Genomic DNA, 22,052 nt, shown 5'->3' with positions numbered 1-22,052 from the left:
TGTTCTTCACTCAGACAGGACAGGGTTAAAGTAGCAGCTGACTCTGGGGCTCTGACTCACTCAGGCCGTGGGGACAGAGGGGTACGAATTCAGGGAGCCGGTGGTGGCAGAGTCAAGTGTGATGTTGCAACAGCCTGAGGCATGCTGTGTGCTCTCCCGGAGAAGTTGTCCCTGGATCATGGGACCCTGGCAGTGACGGGCTGCACAGGCTCCCGGGAGGGGTGGTGTGGATAGTGACCTGTGCTTGCACACAGGCTTCTTGGTGGCTGCACCAGCAACTTTAGCATTTCATGCCCGCCTCTGGTGTCCACACTGATAGCTGAGGCTCACGCCTGTCTGGAACTCATTTAGGCAGTGCTCTGAATTCCCCTTCTTCGCTCACCCTGAACCAATTGTCTCTTTGGCAGCTGCAGACTTTTTCCTGGGCTCCCTCCTGGCTAGCTGTGGCATACTAACCCCCTTCAGGCTGTGTTCATGCAGCCAAGCCTAGTCCTCTCCCTGGGATCTGAACTCTGAAGCCAGAGCCTCAGCTCCCAGTCCCCACCCCCCAGGTGGGTGAGCAGACAAACCTCTCAGGCTGGTGAGTGCTGGTTGGCAGCGATCCTCTGTGCAGGAATCTCTCCGGTTTTCCCTCTGCACCCCGTTGCTGTGCTTTCCTCCGTGGCTCTGAAGCTTCCCTCCCACCACCACGTCTCTGCCAGTGAGGGGCCTTCCTAGTGTGTGGAAACGTTTCCTGCTTCACAGCTCCCTCCCAGAAGTGCAGGTCCCATCCCTATTCTTTTGTCTCTGTTTTTTCTCTTTTCTTTTGCCCCCCAGGTATGTGGATAGTTTCTTGCCTTTCGGGAAGTCTGAGGTCTTCTGCCAGCATTCAGTAGGTGTTCTGTAGGAGTTGTCCCACATGTAGATGTATTTCTGGTATATTTGTGGGGAGGAAGGTGATCTCCACATCTTACTCTTCCACCATCGGAAGGTCTCCTCCCGGTCTGTATGTTTATGTATATGTATGTATGTATGTATGTATGTATTCATGTATGTTATGTATTTGTGACATTTTTCTACCTCTGGATGATATTACCAAATAAACTTGTTAAAATCATTTAATGGAGTTGTATTCAATTAGCTTGAAAAACAAACACTTTTATAAGTTATGTATTCTTAAAACACTCAGAATTATTGAAACAAATCCAATTTTCATGTTTACTTGATCAGGGACAATCTTTGATAAATAAAGCTACTTTTAAAAATTGTGAGTAAAATAAACACAGGGATGTCTTTAGAGTTGTCAGCATTAAATATAAAGCAGACATACAAATATATTTAATATATGTTTACTAGTCAAGCCAGCTTAAATTACCTCTAATAGATGGTTAAGATTATAAAAGTATAAATCTAACTTAAGAGCAATATTAACAATAAAAGTGAATTGCCTGATACATTTCAAGAGTAATATTTTTTTAAAGAAAAATAACAGAGAAGAACTATTTTGAAGTTCTTTGCTTCTGTGAGTTTTTGATACTTGCTTAATTTTTTCTTGTATGTATAATTAAGCCTTTATTTTAGAAAATTTTAACATTTTGATAAATTAATTGTATCACAACTAAGCTTTTATAAGGCATCCTTTCCCCAATTTAAACCCCAAAATGTCTCCAAATCTTATAAAGGAAATATTATCCTAGATTAAGCTGTGCAGCAGTGTTCTTATTTCCTTTTTCAGTATACTCCACAGTTTAATACAAAATGTAGAGTGTGCTACTCAAACTGAAATAATATGGCATTCAAGAATTTTGAGCTTTAAAAAGAAACAGGAGAGAAAGCCAAGATGACAGAGTAGAAGGACCCTAACTTCTGCTCCTCTCACAAACACAACAAAATCATAACAATCTGCAGAGCAACAAACATTGAAAAAGACTGAAACTACCAGAAAAGGTGCTTTACAGCTAAAGACATATAGATGAAACAATGAGATAGATAGGAGGGGTGGACTCACAATATAATCAAATCCCATACTTCTATAGTGGGTGACCCACAGACAGAAGAATAATTATATACAGAGGTTCACCCATAGAAGTGACAGTTCTCTGAGCCCCACATCAGGTCTGCCAGTCCAGGGGTTCAGCACCAGGAAGAGAAGTCCCCAGAACATTTGGTTTAGAAGGCCAGCAGGACTGGATTGAGGAAGCTCCACAGGATTGGGGGAAATAGACTTCACTATTAAAGGGTACACACAAAATATCATGCTGAGGAGACCAAGGGCAAAAGTAGTAATTTTATAGGAGCCTGAACAGACCTAACTGCTGGTCTTGGAGGGTCTCCTGGGGAGGCAGAGCATGGAGCTGTGGCCTACCCTGGGGACATAGATGCTGGTAGCAGATATAGTAGGGAGCATTCATCTGCTGAGGCTGACATTTTCACACCAAGTCCTGGCCACGCCCAACAGCCTGTAGGCTCCAGTGCTGGGATGCCTCAGTCAAACAACAAACTGGGTGAGGACACAGTCCTACCCAACAGCAGACAGGATGCCTAAGGACTTCTTGAGCCCACAGCCTCTTCTAGACAGGCCCAAACATATGACCCTCCCCACCAGAGGACCAAGACCCAGCTCCACATACCAGAAGACAGACATTGGCCCCTCTCACCAGGAATCCTGCACAAGATTCTAGTCCAGCCTCACCTACAAGGAGTCAGATACTAGAAGCAAGAAAACTACAGTCTCTTTCACAAAGGAGGTAACCATGGAAAAAAAGACAGTCTCTTCAGCAAGTGGTATTGGGAAAGTTGGACAGCCATGTGTAAATCAATGAACTTAGAACATACCCTCACACCATACAAAAAAATAAAATCAAAATGGTGTAAAGACTTAAATATAAGACATGACATCATAAAACTCCTACAAGAGAACATAGGCAAACAATTATCTGACATAAATCATACTGTTTCCTTAAGTCAACCTCTGATGGCAATAGAAATAAAAACAGAAATAAACAAATGGGACTGAATCAAACTTATAAGCTTTTGAACAGCAAAGGAAACCATAAACAAAATGAAAAGACTACCTATGGATTAGGAGAAAATATTTGCAAATATTGTAACCAACAAAGGATTAATTTCCAAAATATACAAACAGTTCATATAATTCAATAACATAAAAACCAGATAACCCAATCAAATAATAGACAGAATACCTCAATAGACATTTCTCCAAAGGAATGGCCAATGGGCATAGGAAAAAATGCTCAACAGCGCTAATTATTAGATAAATGCAAATCAAAACTTCAATGAGGTGTCACCACACACCAGTCAGAATGGCCATCATTAAATTGTCTACAAATAATATATGTTGGAGAAAATTCCAATTCAAAAAGATTCATGTACCCCAATGTTCAAAACAACATTATTTACAATAGCCAAGATATGGAAGCAAAGGAAATGTCCATCAAGAGATGGATGGATAAAGAAGATGTGGTATATATACACAATAGAATACTACTCAACCATAAAAAAGAATGAAATAATGCCATTTGCAACAACATGAATGGACCTAGAGATTATCATACTAGATGAAGTCAGAAAGATAAAGACAAATACCATATGACATCACTTATAAGTGGAAGCTAAAATATGACACAAATGAACTTATCTACAAAACAGAAACAGACTCATAGACATAGAACACAGACTTGTGGTTGCCAAGTGAGAGAGGGATAGGTGAGGGATGGATTGGGAGTTTGGGGTGAGGAGTTGCAACGTATTATATATAGAATGGATAAACAGCAAAGTCCTACACTATAGCACAAGGAACTGTATTCAATATCCTGTGATAAAGCATAATGGAAAAGAATATAAAAAAGAATGTTTATATATGTATAACTGAACCACTTTACTGTACAGCAGAAATTAACACAACATTGCAAATCAACTACACTTCAATTAAAAAAAAAAATTAAGGAAAACTATACCATCCCAGCCTACAGAGTGTGTTCACAAATGTAGGCCAGACACTACCTTAGGAGAATATGGCCCCTGGACCTTGGCTGACAAAAGGTGTGTTCACTGCTGGGAGACATATTATCTCTCCTACAGAGGGCCACTTCTCCAAGGTCAAGAAATGTAAACAACCTACCACATACAGAAAAATACAAGTAGCAATTTTGACATAATGGGCAACAGAGGAATGTGTTTCAGATGAAGGAAGAAGATAAACCCCAGAAGAAGAACTAAGTGACGTGGAGATAGGCAATTACCCAAGAAAGAGTTCAGAGCAATAATTGTAAAGATGATCAAAGAACTTGGGAGGAGAATGGATGCACAGAGCAAGAAATTAGAAATTTATAACTAAAAATTTGAAAATGTGAAGAAGAACCAAACAGAATTAAAGAATATAACTGAAATGAAAAGTACACTAGAAGGAAACAATAGCAGAATAAACGAGGCAGAAGAATGGATCAGTGAGTTGGAAGACCGAGTAGTGGAAATCATTGCCACCAACAGAAAAAAGAAAAGATAACAAAAAGAAATGAAAAAGCATGAGACGTCTGGGACAACATCAAGTGCATTCATGTTCACATTATAAGGGTCCCAGAAGGAGAAAAGAGAGAGAAAGGGTCTGAGAACATATTTGAAGAGATAAAAGCTAAAAACTTCCCTAACCTGGAGAAGGAAATAGTCACCAAAGTCCAGGAAGCACAGAGTCCCATACAGGATTAACCCACAGAGGAATACAACACAACACACTGTAATCAAAATGACAATATTTAAAGAGAATATATAAAAAACAAGAGAGGGAATTCCCTCGAGGTCCAGTGTTTAGAACCCCATGCTTCTACTGTGGGGGCCCAGGTTCAAACCCTGGTTGGGGAACTAAGATCCTGCAAGCCGCATGCTGAAGAAAGAAAAAAAAAAAAGAAAGAAAGAAAGAAAGAAAGAAAGAAAGAAAGAAAGAAAGAAAGAAAGAAAGAAAGAAAGAAAGAAAGAAAGAGAAAGAAAGAAGTTTTTAAAAAAGCAACAAAGAAAAAACAACAAATAACATACTAGGGAACTCCCATAGGCTATCAGGTTATTTTTCAGCAGAAACTCTGCAGGCTAGAAAGAAATGGCACAATATATGTAAAGTGATGAAAGGGAAAATCCTACAAGTAAGAATACTCTATCCAAAATGCTCTCATTCAGATTTGATGCAGAAATCGAAAGCTTAACAGACAAGCAAAAGCTAAAACAATTTAGCACCACCAAACCATCTTTACAACAAATGCTAAAGCAACTTTCTAGGTGGAAAAGAAAACGCCTCAAGTAGAGACAAGAAAATAACAAAATGGAATAGCTCATTGGTAAAGGCAAACACACAATAAAGGTAGGAAATCATCCAACAGAAAGCTAGTATGGAGGTTAAACACAAAAGTAGTAAAATCATTTGTCTCCACAATAAGCAGTTAAGGGTTACACAAAATAATCAGATATAAAATATAATATCAAAAACAGTAATTGTGAGGGAAGGAGAGAATGAATGCAGGATATCTAAAATTTGTTTGAAATTAAGACATCAGCAACTTAAAACTAGCAAGTATAAATATAGACTTCAATACAAAAACCTCATGGTAGCCAGAAATCAAAATTCTACACTAGATACACACACATGCAAAAAAAAAAAAGAATCCAAATATAACAATAAAGATATTCATCAACTCACAAGAGAAGAGAACAAAAGAAGAAAGGGGGAAAACGAGCCTCAAAACCAAATCCAAAACAATTAACAAAATGGCAGTAGGAACATATGTATCAATAATTACCTTAAATGTAAATGGACTAATTGTTCCAACCAAAACACATAGATTGGCTGGATGGATACCAAAAAGAGACTCATATATTTCCTGTCTACAAGAGACTCACTTCATATCTAAAGGCACATACAGACTGAAAGTGAGTTTGTGGAAAAAGATATTCCATGTAAACGGAAATCAAAAGAAACCTGGAGTTGCAATACTTATATCAGAGAAAATAAAAACTGTTACAAAACACAAAGAAGGATACTGCATAATGATCAAAGGATCAAACCAAGAAAAAGATATAAGAATTGTAGGGCTTCCCTGGTGGCACAGTGGTTGAGAGTCCACCTGCTAATGCAGGGGACACGGGTTCGTGCCCCGGTCCGGGAAGATCCAACATGCTGCGGAGCGGCTAGGCCCGTGAACCATGGCCACTGAGCCTGCGCATCCGGATCCTGTGCTCTGCAATGGGAGAGGCCACAACAGTGAGAGGTCCGCATACCGCAAAAAAAAAAAAAAGAATTGTAAATATATATGCACCCAACATGGGAGCACATCAATATATAAGGCAAATGTTAACAGACAAAAAAGGAGAAATTGGGGCTTCTCCGGTGGTCCAGTGGTTAAGAATCCACCTTCCACAGCTGGGGACATGCTACACAGCCCATGCACATTGGAACCTACACACCACAACTACAGAGCCCACATGTTCTGGAGCCCATGTGCCACAACTAGAGAGCCTATGTGCTAAAAATACTGAGTCTGGGTGCCCGCCTGCCTCAACTACAGATCCCACACACTCTGGAGACCACACAACACAACTACAGATCCCATGCACTCTGGAGACCACACAACACAACTACAGATCCCACACACTCTGAAGACCACACAACACAACTACAGAGCCCATGCACTCTGGAGCCCATATGCCACAATTAGAGAGCCTGTGGGCCACAACTACTGAATCTACACACTCTGGAACCCGCATGCCACAATTAAAGAGAATCCCACGCACCACAACTAGAGAGAAGCTCATGTGCCACAACAAATATTAAAAATAAATAAATAAAAGGAGAAATTGATAGTAACACAGTAATAGTTGGAGTCTTTAACACCCCACTTAACATCAATGTACAGATCATCCAGACAGAAACTCAACAAGGAAACACAGGCCCTATTTGACACATTAGATCAAACGAACCTAAATGATATTTATGGAACATTCCTTCCAAAAGCAGCAGAATACACATTCTTCTCAAGTTCACATGGAACATTCTCCAGGACAGATCACATGCTGAGCCACAAAGCAAGTCTAAGTAAATTAAAGAAACTGAGAACACATCAATCATCTTTTCTGGCTACAAGGATATTAGGGTAGAAATCAACTATAAGGAAAAAAAATGCAAAAAACACAAACACATGGAGGCTAAATAATATCCTATTAACCAACCACTGGATCACAGAAAAAATCAAAGAGGGAATAAAATAATACCTAGAGACAAATGGAAAAGAAAACACAAATATGAAAAACCTATGAGGGGGGAGCTTCAAGATGGCAGAAGGGTAAGACGTGGAGATCACCTTCCTCCCCACAAATACATCAGAAATACATCTACATGTGGAACAACTCCTACAGAACACCTACTGAACGCTGGCAGAAGACCTCAGACCTCCCAAAAGGCAAGAAACTCCCCCACGTACTTGGGTAGGGCAAAAGAAAAAAGAATAAACAGAGACAAAAGGATAGGGACGGGACCTGCACCAGTGGGAGGCAGCTGTGAAGGAGGAAACGTTTCCACACACTAGGAAGGCCCTTCGTGGGTGGAGACTGTGGGTGGTGCAGGGGGGAAGGTTCAGGGCCACAGAAGAGAGCACAGCAACAGGATTGCAGAGGGAAAAGCAGAGAGATTCCCACACAGAGGATTGGTGCCAAACAGCACTCACCAGCCCGAGAGGTTGGTCTGATCACCCGCCGGGATGGGTAGGGATTGGGAGCTGAGGCTCTGGCTTTGGACATCGGATCCCAGGGAGAGGACTGGGGTGGCTGCATGAACACAGCCTGAAGGGAGCTAGTGCGCCACAGCTAACCAGGAGGGAATCCGGGAAAAAGTCTGGAGCTACCAAAGAGGCAAGAGACATTTTCCTGCCCCTTTGTTTCCTGGTGCATGAGGAGAGGGGATTAAGAGCACCACTTAAAGTAGCTCCAGAGATGGGCATGAGCCGCAGCTGTCAGCGCAAACCCCAGAGATGGACATGAGATGCTGAGGCTGCTGCTGCAGCCACCAAGAATCCTGTGTGCGAGCACAGGTCACTATCCACACCTCCCCTCCCAGGAGCCTCTGCAGCTGGCCACTGCCAGCATCCCGTGATTCAGGGACAACTTCCCGGGGAGAACACACCACGCACCTCAGGCTGTTGCAATGTCACACTGGGCTCTGCCGCCACAGGCTCACGCCGCACTCCATACCCCTCCCTCCACCTGGCCTGAGTCAGCCACAGCCCCCTAATCAGCTGCTCCTTTAACCCTGTCCTGCCTGAGTGAAGAACAGACGCCCTCAGGTGACCTACATGCAGAGGCGGAGCCAAATCCAAAGCTGAACTGCAGGAACTGTGCGAACAAAGAAGAGAAAGGGAAATCTCTCCCAGCAGCCTCAGGAGCAGCGAATTAAATCTCTACAATCAACATGATGTACCCTGCATCTGTGGAATACTTGAATAGACAATGAATCACCCCAAATTGAGGAGGTGGACTTTGGGAGCAACAAAATATATATATTTTTACTGATATTAAGCATACACATATATTTTTGTGTATGTGTATGCTTCTGTGTGTGATTTTGTCTGTATAGCTTTGCTTTTACCATTTGTCCTAGGGTTCTGTCGGTTCATTTTGTTTTTTTTGTATAGTTCTTAGTGCCTGTTATCTTTGGTGGATTTGTTTTTTGTTTTAGTTGCTCTCTTCCTTTTTCCTTTCTATTTTGTTTATATAACTTAATATTTTTTAATAATTATTTTTCATTTTATTAACTTTTTAATTTAATTTAATTTAATCTTCTTCTTTTGCTCTTTCTTTTTTTTCTCCCTTTTATTCTGAGACATGTAGATGACAGGCTCTTGGTGTTCCCGCCAGGCATCGGGGCTATGCCTCTGAAGTGGGAGAGCCAAGTTCAGGACATTGGTCCACAAGAGACCTCCCAGCTCCAAGTAATATCAAACAGAGGAAATCTCCCAGAGATCTCCATCTCAACACCAAGACCCAGCTCTACTCAACGTCCAACAAGCTACAGTGCTGGACACACTATGCCAAACAACTAGCAAAACAGGAACACAACCCTATCCATTAGCAGAGAGGCTGCCTAAAATCATAATAAGGTCACAGACACCCCAAAACACACCACCAGATGTGGACCTGCCCACCAGAAAGACATTATCTAGCCTCATCCACCAGAATACAGGTACTAGTGCCCTCCACCAGGAAACCAACACAGTCCACTGAACCAACCTTGGCCACTGGGGGCAGACACTAAAAACAATGGGAACTACAAACCTGCAGCCTGTGAAAAGGAAACCCCAAACACAGTAAGTTAAGCAAATTTAGAGGTCTGAAAAAGAATTCAGAATAATGATAGTAAAGGTGATACAAAATCTTAGAAATAGAATGGAGAAAATAAAAGACACATTTAACAAGGACATAGATGAATTAAAGAGCAAAACAACAGTGATGAACACCAAAATAAATGAAATTAAAATTTCTCTAGAAGGGATCAATAGCAGAATAACCAAGGCAGAAGAACGGATAAGTGACCTGGAAGATAAAATAGTGGAAATAACTACTGCAGAGCAGAATGAAGAAAAAAGATTGAAAAGAATTGAGGACAGCCTTGGAGACTTCTGGGACAACCTTAAACGTAACAACATTTGAATTATAGGTGTCCCAGAAGAAGAAGAGAAATGAAGGACTGAGAAAATATTTGAAGAGATTATAGTTGGAAACTTCTCTAATATGGGAAAGAAAATAGTTAATCAAGTCTAGGAAGCACAGATAGTCCCATACAGAATAAATCCAAGGAGAAACACAACAAGACACATACTAATCAAACTACCAAAAATTAAATACAAAGGAAAAATATTAGAAGCAGCTAGGGAAAAACAACAAATAACTTATAAGGGAATCCCCATAAGGTTAACATCTGATCTTTCAGCAGAAACTCTGCAAGACAGAAGGGACTGGCAGGACATATTTAAATTGCTGAAGGGGAAAAACCTACAACCAAGATTTCTCTGCTCAGCAAGGATCTCATTCAGATGTGACAGAGAAATTAAAAGTTTTAGAGACAGGAAAAAGCTCAGAGAATTCAGAACCACCAAACCAACTTTACAACAAATGCTAAAGGAATTTCTCTAAGCAGGAAAAACAAGAGAAGGAAAAGACCTACAATAGGAAACCCAAAACGGTTAAGAAAATGGTAATAGAAACATACATATCAATAATTACCTTAAATGTTAATGGATTAAATGCTCCAACCAAAAGACATATACTGGCTGGATAGATCCAAAAAAAATAAGACTTGTATATATGTTGTCTACAGGAGACCAACTTCATACCTAGGGACACATACAGACTGAAAGTGACGGGATGGAAAAAGATATTCTATGCAAATGGAAATCAAAAGAAAGCTGGAGTAGCCATTCTCATATCAGAAAAAAGAATCTTTTTAAAAAAGACTATTAAAAGAGATAAAGAAGAACACTACATAATGATCATGGGATCAATCCAAGAAGAAGATATAACAATTGTGAATATTCATGCACCCAACATAGGAGCACCTCAATACATAAGGTGAATGCTAACAGCTATAAAAGTGGAAATCGACAGTAACAAAATCATAGTAGGGGACTTTAACACCCCACTTTCACCAGTGGACAGATCATCAAAAATGAAAATAAATAAGGAAACACAAGCATTAAATGATACATTAAACAATTTGGACTTAATTCATATTTATAGGACATTCCATCCAAAAACAACACAATACACTTTCTTCTCAAGTGCTCATGGAACACTCTCCAGGATAGATCATATCTTGGGTCAAGCCTTAGTAAATTTACAAAAATTGAAATAGTATCAAATGTCTTTTCTGACCACAATGCTATGAGACTAGATATCAGTTACAGGAAAATATCTGTAAAATATACAAACACATGAGGCTAAACAATATACTACTTAATAACCAAGACATCACTGCAGAAATAAAAGAGGAAATCAAAAACTACCTAGAAACAAATGGTAATCAAAACACGACCACCCTGGGCTTCCCTGGTGGTGCAGTGGTTCAGAGTCCACCTGCCTATGCAGGGGACACGGGTTCTTGCCCTGGTCCAGGAAGATCCCACATGCCATGGAGTGGCTGGGCCCGTGAGCCATGGCCACTGAGCCTGCATGTCCGGAGCCTGTGCTCTGCAATGGGAGAGGCCACAACAGTGAGAGGCCCGCATACCACAAAAACAACAACAACAAAAACACAACCACCCAAAACCTATGGAATGCAGCAAAAGCAGTTCTAAGAGGGAAGTTTAAAGCAATACTATTAGTCCTTAAGAAACAAGAAACATCCAAATAAACAACCAAACCTCACACCCAAAGCAAGTAGAAAAAGAAGAACAAAAGAAACCAAAGTTATCAGAAGGAAAGAAATCATAAAGAACAAATCAGAAATCAATTGAAAAGAAATGAAGAAAATGATACCAAAGATAAATAAAACTAAAAGCGGGTTGTTTGAGAAGATAAACAAAATTGATAAAACCATTAGCCAGACTCACCAAGAAAAAAAGGGAGAAGACTCAAATCAATGGAATTAGAAATGGAAAAGGAGAAGTAACACCTGCCACTGCAGAAATACAAAGGATCATGAGCGATTACTACAAGCAACTCTATGGCAATAAAATGGACACCCTGGAAGAAATGGACAAATTCTTAGAAATGCACAACCTTCCAAGACTGAACCAGGAAGAAAGAGAAAATATGAACAGACTAATCACAAGCACTGAAATTGAGACTGTGATTTAAACTCTTCCAAGAAACAATAGCCCAGGACCAGACGGCTTCACAGGCGACTTCTAACAGTTAAAGAGCTAAGACTTATCCTTCTCAAACTCTTCCAAAATATAGCAGAGGGAGGAACACTCCCAAACTCATTCTACATGGCCACCATTACCCAGATACCAAAACGAGAAAACATATCACAAAGCAAAAACCTACATGCCAATATCACTGATGAACATTGATGCAAAAATTCTCAACAAAATACTAGCAAACAGAATCCAATAGCACATAAAAAGGATCATACACCATGATCAAGTGGAATTTCTCCCAGGAGTGCAAGGATACTTCAATATACGCAAATCAAACAATGTGATATACCATATTAACAAATTGAAGGAGAAAAACCATATGATCATCTCAATAGATGCAGAGAAAGCTTTTGACAAAATTCATCACCCATTTTTGATAAAAACCTACCAGAAAGTAGGCATAGAGGGAACTTACTTCAACATAATAAAGGTCATATATGACAAACCCACAACTAACATCATGCTCAATGGTGAAAAAGTGAAAACTTTTCCACTCAGATCAGGAGCAAGACAAGGTTGCCCACTCTCACCACTATTATTCAACATAGTTTTGGACGTTTTAGTCACAGCACTCAGAGAGGAAAAAGAAAAGGAATCCAAATTGGAAAAGAAGAAGTAAAAATGTCACTGTTAGCAGATGACATATTATACATAGAGAATCCAAAAGATGCCACCAGAAAACTACTAGAGCTAATGAATGAATTTGGTAAAATAGCAGGATACAAAATTAATGCACAGAAATCTCTGGCATTCCTATACACTAATGATGAAAAATCTGAAACAGAAATTAAGAAAACACTCCCATTTACCATTGCAACAAAATGAATAAAATATCTAGGAATAAGCCTACCTAAGGAGACAAAAGACCTGTATGCAGAAAATTATAAGATACTGATGCAAGAAAATAAAGATGATGGAAAGAGATGGAGAGATATACCATGTTCTTGGATTCGAAGGACCACCATTGTGAAAATGACTATATGACCCAAAGCAATCTACAGATTCAATGCAATCCCAATGAAACTACCACCGACATTTTTCACAGGACTAGAAAAAAAAAAATCTCACAATTTGTATGGAGACACAAAAGTCCCCGAATAATCAAAGCAATCTTGAGAAAGAAAAACCGAGATGGAGATATCAGGCTCCCAGGCTTCGGACTATATTACAAAACTACAGTAATCAAGACAGTATGGTACTGGCACAAAAACAGAAATATAGATCAATGGAACAGGATAGAAATCCCAGAGATAAACCCACGCCCATATGGTCACCTTATCTTTGATAAAGGAGGCAATAATATACAGTGGAGAAAAGACAACCTCTTCAATAAGTGGTGCTGGGAAAACTGGACAGCTACGTGTAAAAAAATGAGATTAGAACACTCCCTAACACCATACACAAATTAAACTCAAAATGGATTAAAACCTAAATATAAGGGCAGACACCAGCAAACTCTTAGAGGAAAACAGGCAGAACACTCTATGACATAAATCACAGCAAGATCCTTTTTGACCCACCTCCTAGAGAAATGGAAATAAAAACAAAAATAAGCAAATGGGACCTAATGAAACTTCAAAGCTTTTGCACAACAAAGGAAACCATAAATAAGACCAAAAGACAACCCTCAGAATGGGAGAAAATATTTACCAATGGAGCACCTAACAAAGGATTAATCTCCAAAATATACAAGCAGCTCATGCAGTTCAATGACAAAAAAACAAACAACCCAATCCAAAAATGGGCAGAAAACCTAAATAGACATTTCTCCAAAGAAGATATACAGATTGCCAACAAACACATGAAAGAATGTTCAATATCATTAATCATTAGAGAATGCAAATTAAAACTACAATGAGATATCATCTCACTCCAGTCAGAATGGCCATCATCAAATAATCTACAAACAATAAATGCTGGAGAGGGTGTGGAGGAAAGGGAACCCTCTTGCACTGTTGGTGGGAATGTGAATTGGTACAGCCAGTATGGAAAGCAGTATGGAGGTTCCTGAAAAATCTAAAAATAGACTACCATATGACCCAGCAAATGTACTCCTCAGCGTATACCCTGAGAAAACCATAATTCAAAAACGGACATATACCACAATGTGCACTGCAGCTCTATTTACAATAGGCAGGACATGGAAGCAACCTAAGTGTCCATCAATAAATGAATGGATAAAGAAATGTGGCAATATATACAATTGAATATTACTCGGCCATAAAAAGAAAAGAAATTGAGTTATTTGTAGTGAGGTGGATGGACCTAGAGTCTATCATACAGAGTGAAGTAAGTCAGAAAGAGAAAAAAAATACCGTATGCTAACACATATATATGGAATCAAAATAAATAAATAAATAAAGGTCATGAAGAACCTAGGGGCAAGATGAGAATAAAGATGCAAATCTACTAGAGTATGGATGTGAGGATATGGGGAGGGGGAAGGGTAACCTGCGACAAAGTGAGAGAGTGGCCTGGACATATATACACTACCAAATGTAAAATACATAGCTAGTGGGAAGCAGCCACATAGCACAGGGAAATCACCTTGGTGCTTTATGACCACCAGAGAGTTGGGATAGGGTGGGTGCAAGGGAGGGAGATGCAAGTCAGAAGAGATATGGGGATATATGTATATGTATAACTGATTCACTTTGTTATAAAGCAGAAACTAACAAAAAAGAAAAAAGAAATTAAACTAGAGTGAATGTATGACCATCCCTAAAAATAAATTTTATTGTGCATTTGGAAAAAAAAAAAACTTTGAAATGCAGCAAAAGCAGTTCTAACAAGGAGGTTGATACCAATATAAACTTACCACAGGAAACAAGAAAAATCTCAAATAAACAATGTAACCTTACACTGAAATCAACTAGAGAAAGAAGAACAAACAAAACCCAAAGTAGTAGAAGGAAAGAATAGTAAAGATCAGAGCAGATATAAACGATATTTCTTCTCTGAAATAAAAATAGAAAAAATCGATGAAACTAAAAGCTGGTTCATTGAAAAGTTAAGCAAATTTGCTAACACTTTAGCCAGACTCACTAAGAAAAAAAGGAAATACCCAAATACCCAAAAGGAAATACCCAAGGATAAAATGAGAAATGAGAAGAACTTTCAACCGACACAACAGAAATATAAAGGACCATGAGAGACTACTACAAGCAATTATACACCAATGAGTTGACAACCTCTAATAAATGGACAATTCCTAGAAATTTACCATCTACCAAGACTAAACCAGAAAGAAATACAAAATATGAACAGACCAATTACCATTAATGAAATTGAATCAGTAATGTAAAAACTCCCAACAAACAATAGTCCACGACCAGATGGCTTCACAATTCTACCAAATATTTAAATAAGTGTTACCACATATTCTTCTGAAACCACGCCAAAAAATTTCACAGGAACAAAATCTACCAAACTTGTTCAATGAGGCCAGGATCACCCTGATACCAAAATCATAAAAAGATATCACACACAAAAAAGAAAATTACAGGCTAATATCATGGATGAACATAGATGCAAAAATCCTCAGAAATATTAGCAAACCAAATCAGAGAATACATTAAAAGGATCAGACACCATGATCAAGTAGGATTTATTTCACAGGTGCAAGTATTTTTCAACACTGGCAAATCAATCAGTATGATATACCACATTAACAAGGTGAAGAATAAAAACCATATGATGATCTCAATAGATGAAGAAAAACTTTTAACAAAATTCAACATCAATTTATGACTAAGAAAAAGAACTCTTTGGAAAATGGGTATAGAAAGAACATAACTCAACATAATAAAAGCCATATATGACAAACTTACAGCTAACAGCATATCCAATGGGGAAAAGCTGAATGCATTTCCTCTAAGATCAGGAACAAGAGAAAGATGCCCATTCTCACCACTTTTATTCAATGTAGTTTTAGTAGTCCTAGCTACAGCAATCAGAGAAGAAAAAGAAAAAAAAGGGAATCCAAATTTGGAAAGGAAAAATTAAAACTGTCACTGTTTGCAGATAACATGACCCTATACATAGAAAATCCTAAAGATACAACCAGAAATCTACTAGAGTGCATCAATGAATTCAGGAAAGTGTCTGGATACAAAATTAATATACAGAAATCAGTTGCATTTCTATACACTAACAATGAAATATCAGAAAGAGAAATTTAGGAAACAATCCCATTTACTATTGCATCAAAAAGAATAAAATACCTAGGAAGAAATGTTCCTAAGCAGTTAAAGACCTGTACTCAAAAAACTATAAGACACTGTTGAAAGAAATTGAAGATGACACAAACAGATGGAAAGATGTACCATGTACTTGGATTGGAAAAATCAATATTGTGAAAATGACCATATTCCCCAAGACAATCTACAGATTCAATGCAATTCCTATTAAATTACCAATGGCATTTTTCACAGAACTAGAACAAAAAAAATTTTATTTAATTTGTATGGAAACACAAAAGACACCAAATAGCCAAAACAATCTTGAGAAAGAAGAACAGACCTGGAGGAATCATGCTCCCTGACTTCAGACCATACTACAAAGCTACAGTAATCAAAACAGTATGATACTGGCACAAAAATAGATGTATAGATAAATGGAAGAGGATAGAAAGCCCAGAAATAAACTCACACACTTATGGTCAATTAATCTATGACAAGGAGGCAAGATTATACAATGGAGAAAAGAGAGTCTCTTCAATAAGTTGTGCTGGGAAAACTGGACAGCTACATGTAAAAGAATGAAATCAGAACATTCTCTAACACCATATACAAAATAAATTCAAAATGGGGTAAAGACCTAACTGTAAGACTGTATACTATGAAACTCCTAGAGGAAAACATAAGTATAACACTCTTTGACATAATTGAAGCAATATTTTTTTTTAGATCTATCTCCTAAAACAAAGGAAATAAATGTAAAAAAAAACAACTGGGACCTAATAAAACTTAAATGTTTTACACAGCAAAGGAAACCATCAAAAAAGTGGAAGACCACCTATGGACTGGAAGAAAATATCTGCAAATGATGTGACTGACCAGGGATTAATTTCCAAAATACACAAACAGCTCACACAGGGGTAAGACGGGAATAAAGACACAGACCTATTAGAGAATGGACTTGAGTATATGGGGAGGGGGAAGGGTAAGCTGGGACAAAGTGAGAGAGTGGCATGGACATATATACACTACCAAACGTAAAATAGATAGCTAGTGGGAAGCAGCTGCATAGCACAGGGAGATCAGTTCGGTGCTTTGTGACCAACTAGAGGGTGGGATAGGGAGCGTGGGAGGGAGAGAGAAACAAGAGGGAAGAGATATGGAGATATATGTATATGTATAACTGATTCACTTTGTTATGAAGCAGAAACTAACACACCATTGTAAAGTAATTATACTTCAATAAAGATGTTAAAAACAAACAACCCAATTTAAAAAATGGACAAAAGATCTAGATAGACATTTCTCCAAGACACAGATGGCTAACAGGCAAATGAAAAGATGTTCAATATAGCTAATTATTATAGAAATGCAAATCAAAACTACAGTGAGGTATTATCTCATACCAGTCAGAATGGCCATTGAATAGTCTATGAATAAAAGTCTATGAATAATAAATGCTAGAGAGGGAGTGGAGAAAAATGAACCTCCCTACATTGTTAGTGAGAACGTAAGTTGTTGCAGCCACTATGGAAAACCGTATGGATGTTCCTGAAAAAACTAAAAGTAGAGTTGCCATATGATCCAGCATTCCCACTCCTGGGCATATGTCAGGAGAAAATCATAATTCAAAAAATACATGCTCCCCAATGTTCATAACAACACTTTTTACAATAACCTAGACATGGAAACAACCTAAATGTCCATCGACAGATGAATGGATAAAGAATATGTGGTACATATGTATGATGGAATACTTTTCAGCCATAAAAAAATGAAATAATGCCATTTCAGCAATATGAATGGACCTAGAGATTATCATATTAAATGAAGTAAGTCAGACAGAGAAGGAGAAATATATGATACCATATATGTAGAATTTTAAAAAATGATATAAATGAACTTATTTACAAAATAGAAAGACTCACAGACATAGAAAACAAACATGGTTACCAAAGGGGATAACAGGATGCAGGGAAGGGAGAGATATATTAGGCATTTGGGATTAACATATACACACTACTATATATAAAATAGGTAAACGATGAGGGTTACTGTATAGCACAAGTAACTATACCCAATACCTTGTATTAACCTATAACAGAAAATAATCTGAAAAAGTGTGTATATATATATGTATATATATGTATATATATACACATATATATACACATATACATATGCATAACTGTACACAAATCAGTGTGTGAATCACATTGCTGTACATTTGAAACTACCCAACATCGTAAATTAATTACAATTCTGAAAAACATGATTACTATCAAAAACCAAAAAAAGACAGAAAAAGTAACTTAATATAATGGCTATTTTTGTTTGGCACATGAAATTATCATCAGCTTAAACATCATCATTAAGGAAAAATTAATAAATAGACATAAGCAGGATAACGTTTTAAATAAACTTTCAACAATAATTAAGTTGAATAATATGTATACTGAAAAATAGTTCCATAAAACTTCTGACAACTTGAAACTTTAAAATTATACTAAATTAAGGTAATATTTGACATTTGTTGAATATTAAATCATTGCCAAATAAAATAAAATTTTAAAACTGAACTAAAGTTTATCTACTTTTGGTATTTTTAAATATAGTATAGAGATGCTAAATATATTTGGTCTGTTAATAAACATGGGAAGTTATACTATGAAAATGCATTACCTAAAAAACGTTATGAAATGTTTTATTCATAAATTTTCTGTTGAATGATAGGGTGTGACAGTTAAAATGGCTTACTCCTGGTTTTCTCTGTAAAAGAAAGTTGACAATGGTAAAATCTAATCAATGTATGTAAATGATTCAGTACTAAAAGGATGACGGAAAAAAAATTTCTGTATGCAAGAAAATAAGATGTGTTTTGCTTAAGGAAAAGTTATTTTTAGGGAACCAAGAAAATAATTTTGTTCGAATATAGAATGACTGTTTTTTCCAGAATAATAAATAAGAAAGACTAAGACAAAAAGGTTAATTTCTATTTAAAAAGAAAAATATTGTAAAAGGTTTGTGGGAAAAAAATCTTCAAAAAGCAATAATCTTATATGGTCAAAACTGGCATAGATTTGATCATTTTATTTATAAGGATTTTTAAATTAACCATAAATTAATACTACACTGATTCGAAACTAGAATTTCATTCCATTCTCAGCTAAAATAAAATTTATTGAAATTATTGGACTGTTCTTAATAAGAAATTATATAAAATATTTTTCTTTACTTTTTAAGTAATCTGCTGGTGAAACCAAGATTTTGCATCTTAAACTAGTTCCCTGTGCTTCATGTTTTCTTTATTAGGTCTTTGATTACTTAAGAAGACCAAGTTTTCTCTACATTAAAAGAGCTAAATGTTTACAACCATGTAATTCTCTGCATGTGACTTTGAATTCTTTTTCATTGTCAGTTTTTTTTTTTTTATTCTGAGGAGGTGGGAGAGCACATCAAGACACTTGTTTTATTTTATTTATTTTTTGGCAGTGTTACACGGTTTGCAGGATCTTAGTTCCCAGACCAGGGATTGAGCCCAGGCACTCAGCAGTGAAAGTGCAGAATTCTAACCAGTGGACTGCCAGGGAATGCTCCATTGTCACTTTAGTTAAATGAATAATATCATTTCACAGTGACCTATAATCATATTTAGTCAAGCCTTTCACATTTTTAACAACTATCCCAAATCAAATTATAAATGTAGTTATTTGATCTCCAACTAACTTTGAGATTTCCCAGAGAGTCCCTGGGAAATCTCTAAGGATTTTTCTCCCATATTGAAAAAGAAGGATTACAAACTAATTAGGTTTTTCTTTGCGTGTTAAATTTTGTGGGAAACAATGTCAAATAAAAAGTGATGATAAACCTTCTTAGGTCATATTGCTTGGATATATGTTACTGTATAGGTGTTTCAGTAACTGCATAAAATTCATAGAGACTTATCAATACCCTTGTGGTCCAGATATTATCTTAAAATGTTATATGCTATGGAAATAACTAATTTTTTAATCAAATGATTTCATATCAGAACATTAATTGTGGCCATTTTAAGTCATTTTTGATTCACAGATAGTGATTGTTTGATTCTTCTCTGAAAGTGTTTACAATCAACTCTAGGCAAGATTGTTTCATGATATCATCACTGTTATAACTTTGAGATCATGCCTCCAGACTAAGAATTTCCAGAAGGAATGAATAAACTGACACATTCCTAAAACTGCTAACCTCCAAAAAAGCAGGAAAAAATTAATTTCATAGGTTTGAATATAATCATCCTCACAAGTTGATTATAATTTTTGATGAATTTGTTTGAAATATTGTGGACTTTTAATATTTCTTTTCAAGGTTTGGGAAAACTTTTTCCCCTTAATCTATGTGTAGCTTACAGTAATTTGGTAAAGTAATCCTTTGTGAACAAAGATGCAACAATTACTTTTTCTCCATCTTTGATCTTCTACAATTTGAAAACTCTTAGTGAGTACTCATTTTTATGGCAATAAAATTATTTGCAAAGTTCAATCTCTTCTCTTTGGCAGAGGCACTATTGGAAACATTAGTTATAATACGAAGGTTTTGACTGGAAAATCATATTTCAGAATGATGTGCATTAAATCACATATGACCAGACTGCTTTAAGATTTAAGTTAACTTTAAAGAGCCAATGCTTTAAAGCCCCCTTTGAAAAATTGACCTGAACCTGGCTAATAGTTTTCCCCATTTGAGAGGTGAGTAAGGATGACTACTTCCTGGAAGACCCAGACACCTCAGTATTTGTGGGAGCAAGAGAAAATTGAAGTCAACCAAACCTATAGGTATTGTGGGCAAAATCTGGAAGCAAGTTCTGGGCTTGGTTTCCTACCTTCAAGAGGCTGTGAAAAATTTAATCTGAGATCCGTTATATAAAGTTCTGGCAAATCACACTCTAAAGGACTATATGTATTCTTCTGTACTTATGTAAATAAGTAAGCCAAATTTAATGAGAACTAATTATTTTGCAAACAAATTAGTCTGACTTTCATCTCTCTGATAGAACTAGTGGTAATACTAGGAAGAAAAATCATGTTGCAATGGAAAACTTAATGTATACTTGTGGGTTCTATCTTGCACATTTTGCCAGGCTTTGATAAATATTGACTTTTTCTAGTTTCTTCCATTAAATACTGATTTTTTTCCAGCTTCTTCCCTTATCTGGCTACACCTCTCTAAATTAATATTTTCATTTTTTCTCCCTACTGGAGAGAAAAATCATTTAGAACTAAAACTGCCTTTAAGGACTGTAAGTTGAGGCTGGAAAACACAATTTAAACTTCAAGGAAATCTTCAAAACAGTATTACTATGTATTTCTCCTGCTGTCCTCACTCTACCATCTCGTGATACTTTAAGCCAATCATCTAGAAATCTGCTTCAGGTTTCCCTCTGAAGTCAGAAAGTGGGTTTTTAATTTTTGTTTTTGTTTTTCTCTATTTTCTTAGAAGTTCCCCCTCATGAAATGTTTCGTGCCTAGAACCATACAGCATATCCTCTACTACCAAGTCTCAGTAGATGACAAAACTGGTCCTTCATATATAAAAGACAACTGAACAAGAAATGAACATATATTCTTATGAGGAAACAAAATCTTTCATTTTTCCTTTAAACAAGATGGGGGAGTGATAAGTATTCTTTTCTCAGCCAAACTTTAGTCAGACTCCTGAACTACTTCCTAAGTCTACCTGTACATGTCCTTGTAAAATCCTTAGCAAGAACCCCACTTAGTTGGTTTAGCAAGAACCCTTATTGTCCCTATCTGATCATACTTGATATCTGATCAGGTTTCTCATCCTCCACCATCCACCAGGTGATGTCTGATCATCTGGCCTGTCTTAAGCATGAATTCTGTTAGGTAAGTTTAGCTAAAATACCCAACACTTTATTTTTTCTCTAAGTAACTTTTTATCTACTCACCCCCACCAGGCTCCTTAGCTATAAATTCTCACTTCC

Source organism: Phocoena sinus, chromosome 2, assembly GCF_008692025.1.
Source record: "Phocoena sinus isolate mPhoSin1 chromosome 2, mPhoSin1.pri, whole genome shotgun sequence".
Lineage (NCBI taxonomy): Eukaryota > Metazoa > Chordata > Mammalia > Artiodactyla > Phocoenidae > Phocoena > Phocoena sinus.
The sequence above is the reverse complement of the archived record's forward strand: the minus strand, read 5'-3'. Positions refer to the sequence as shown.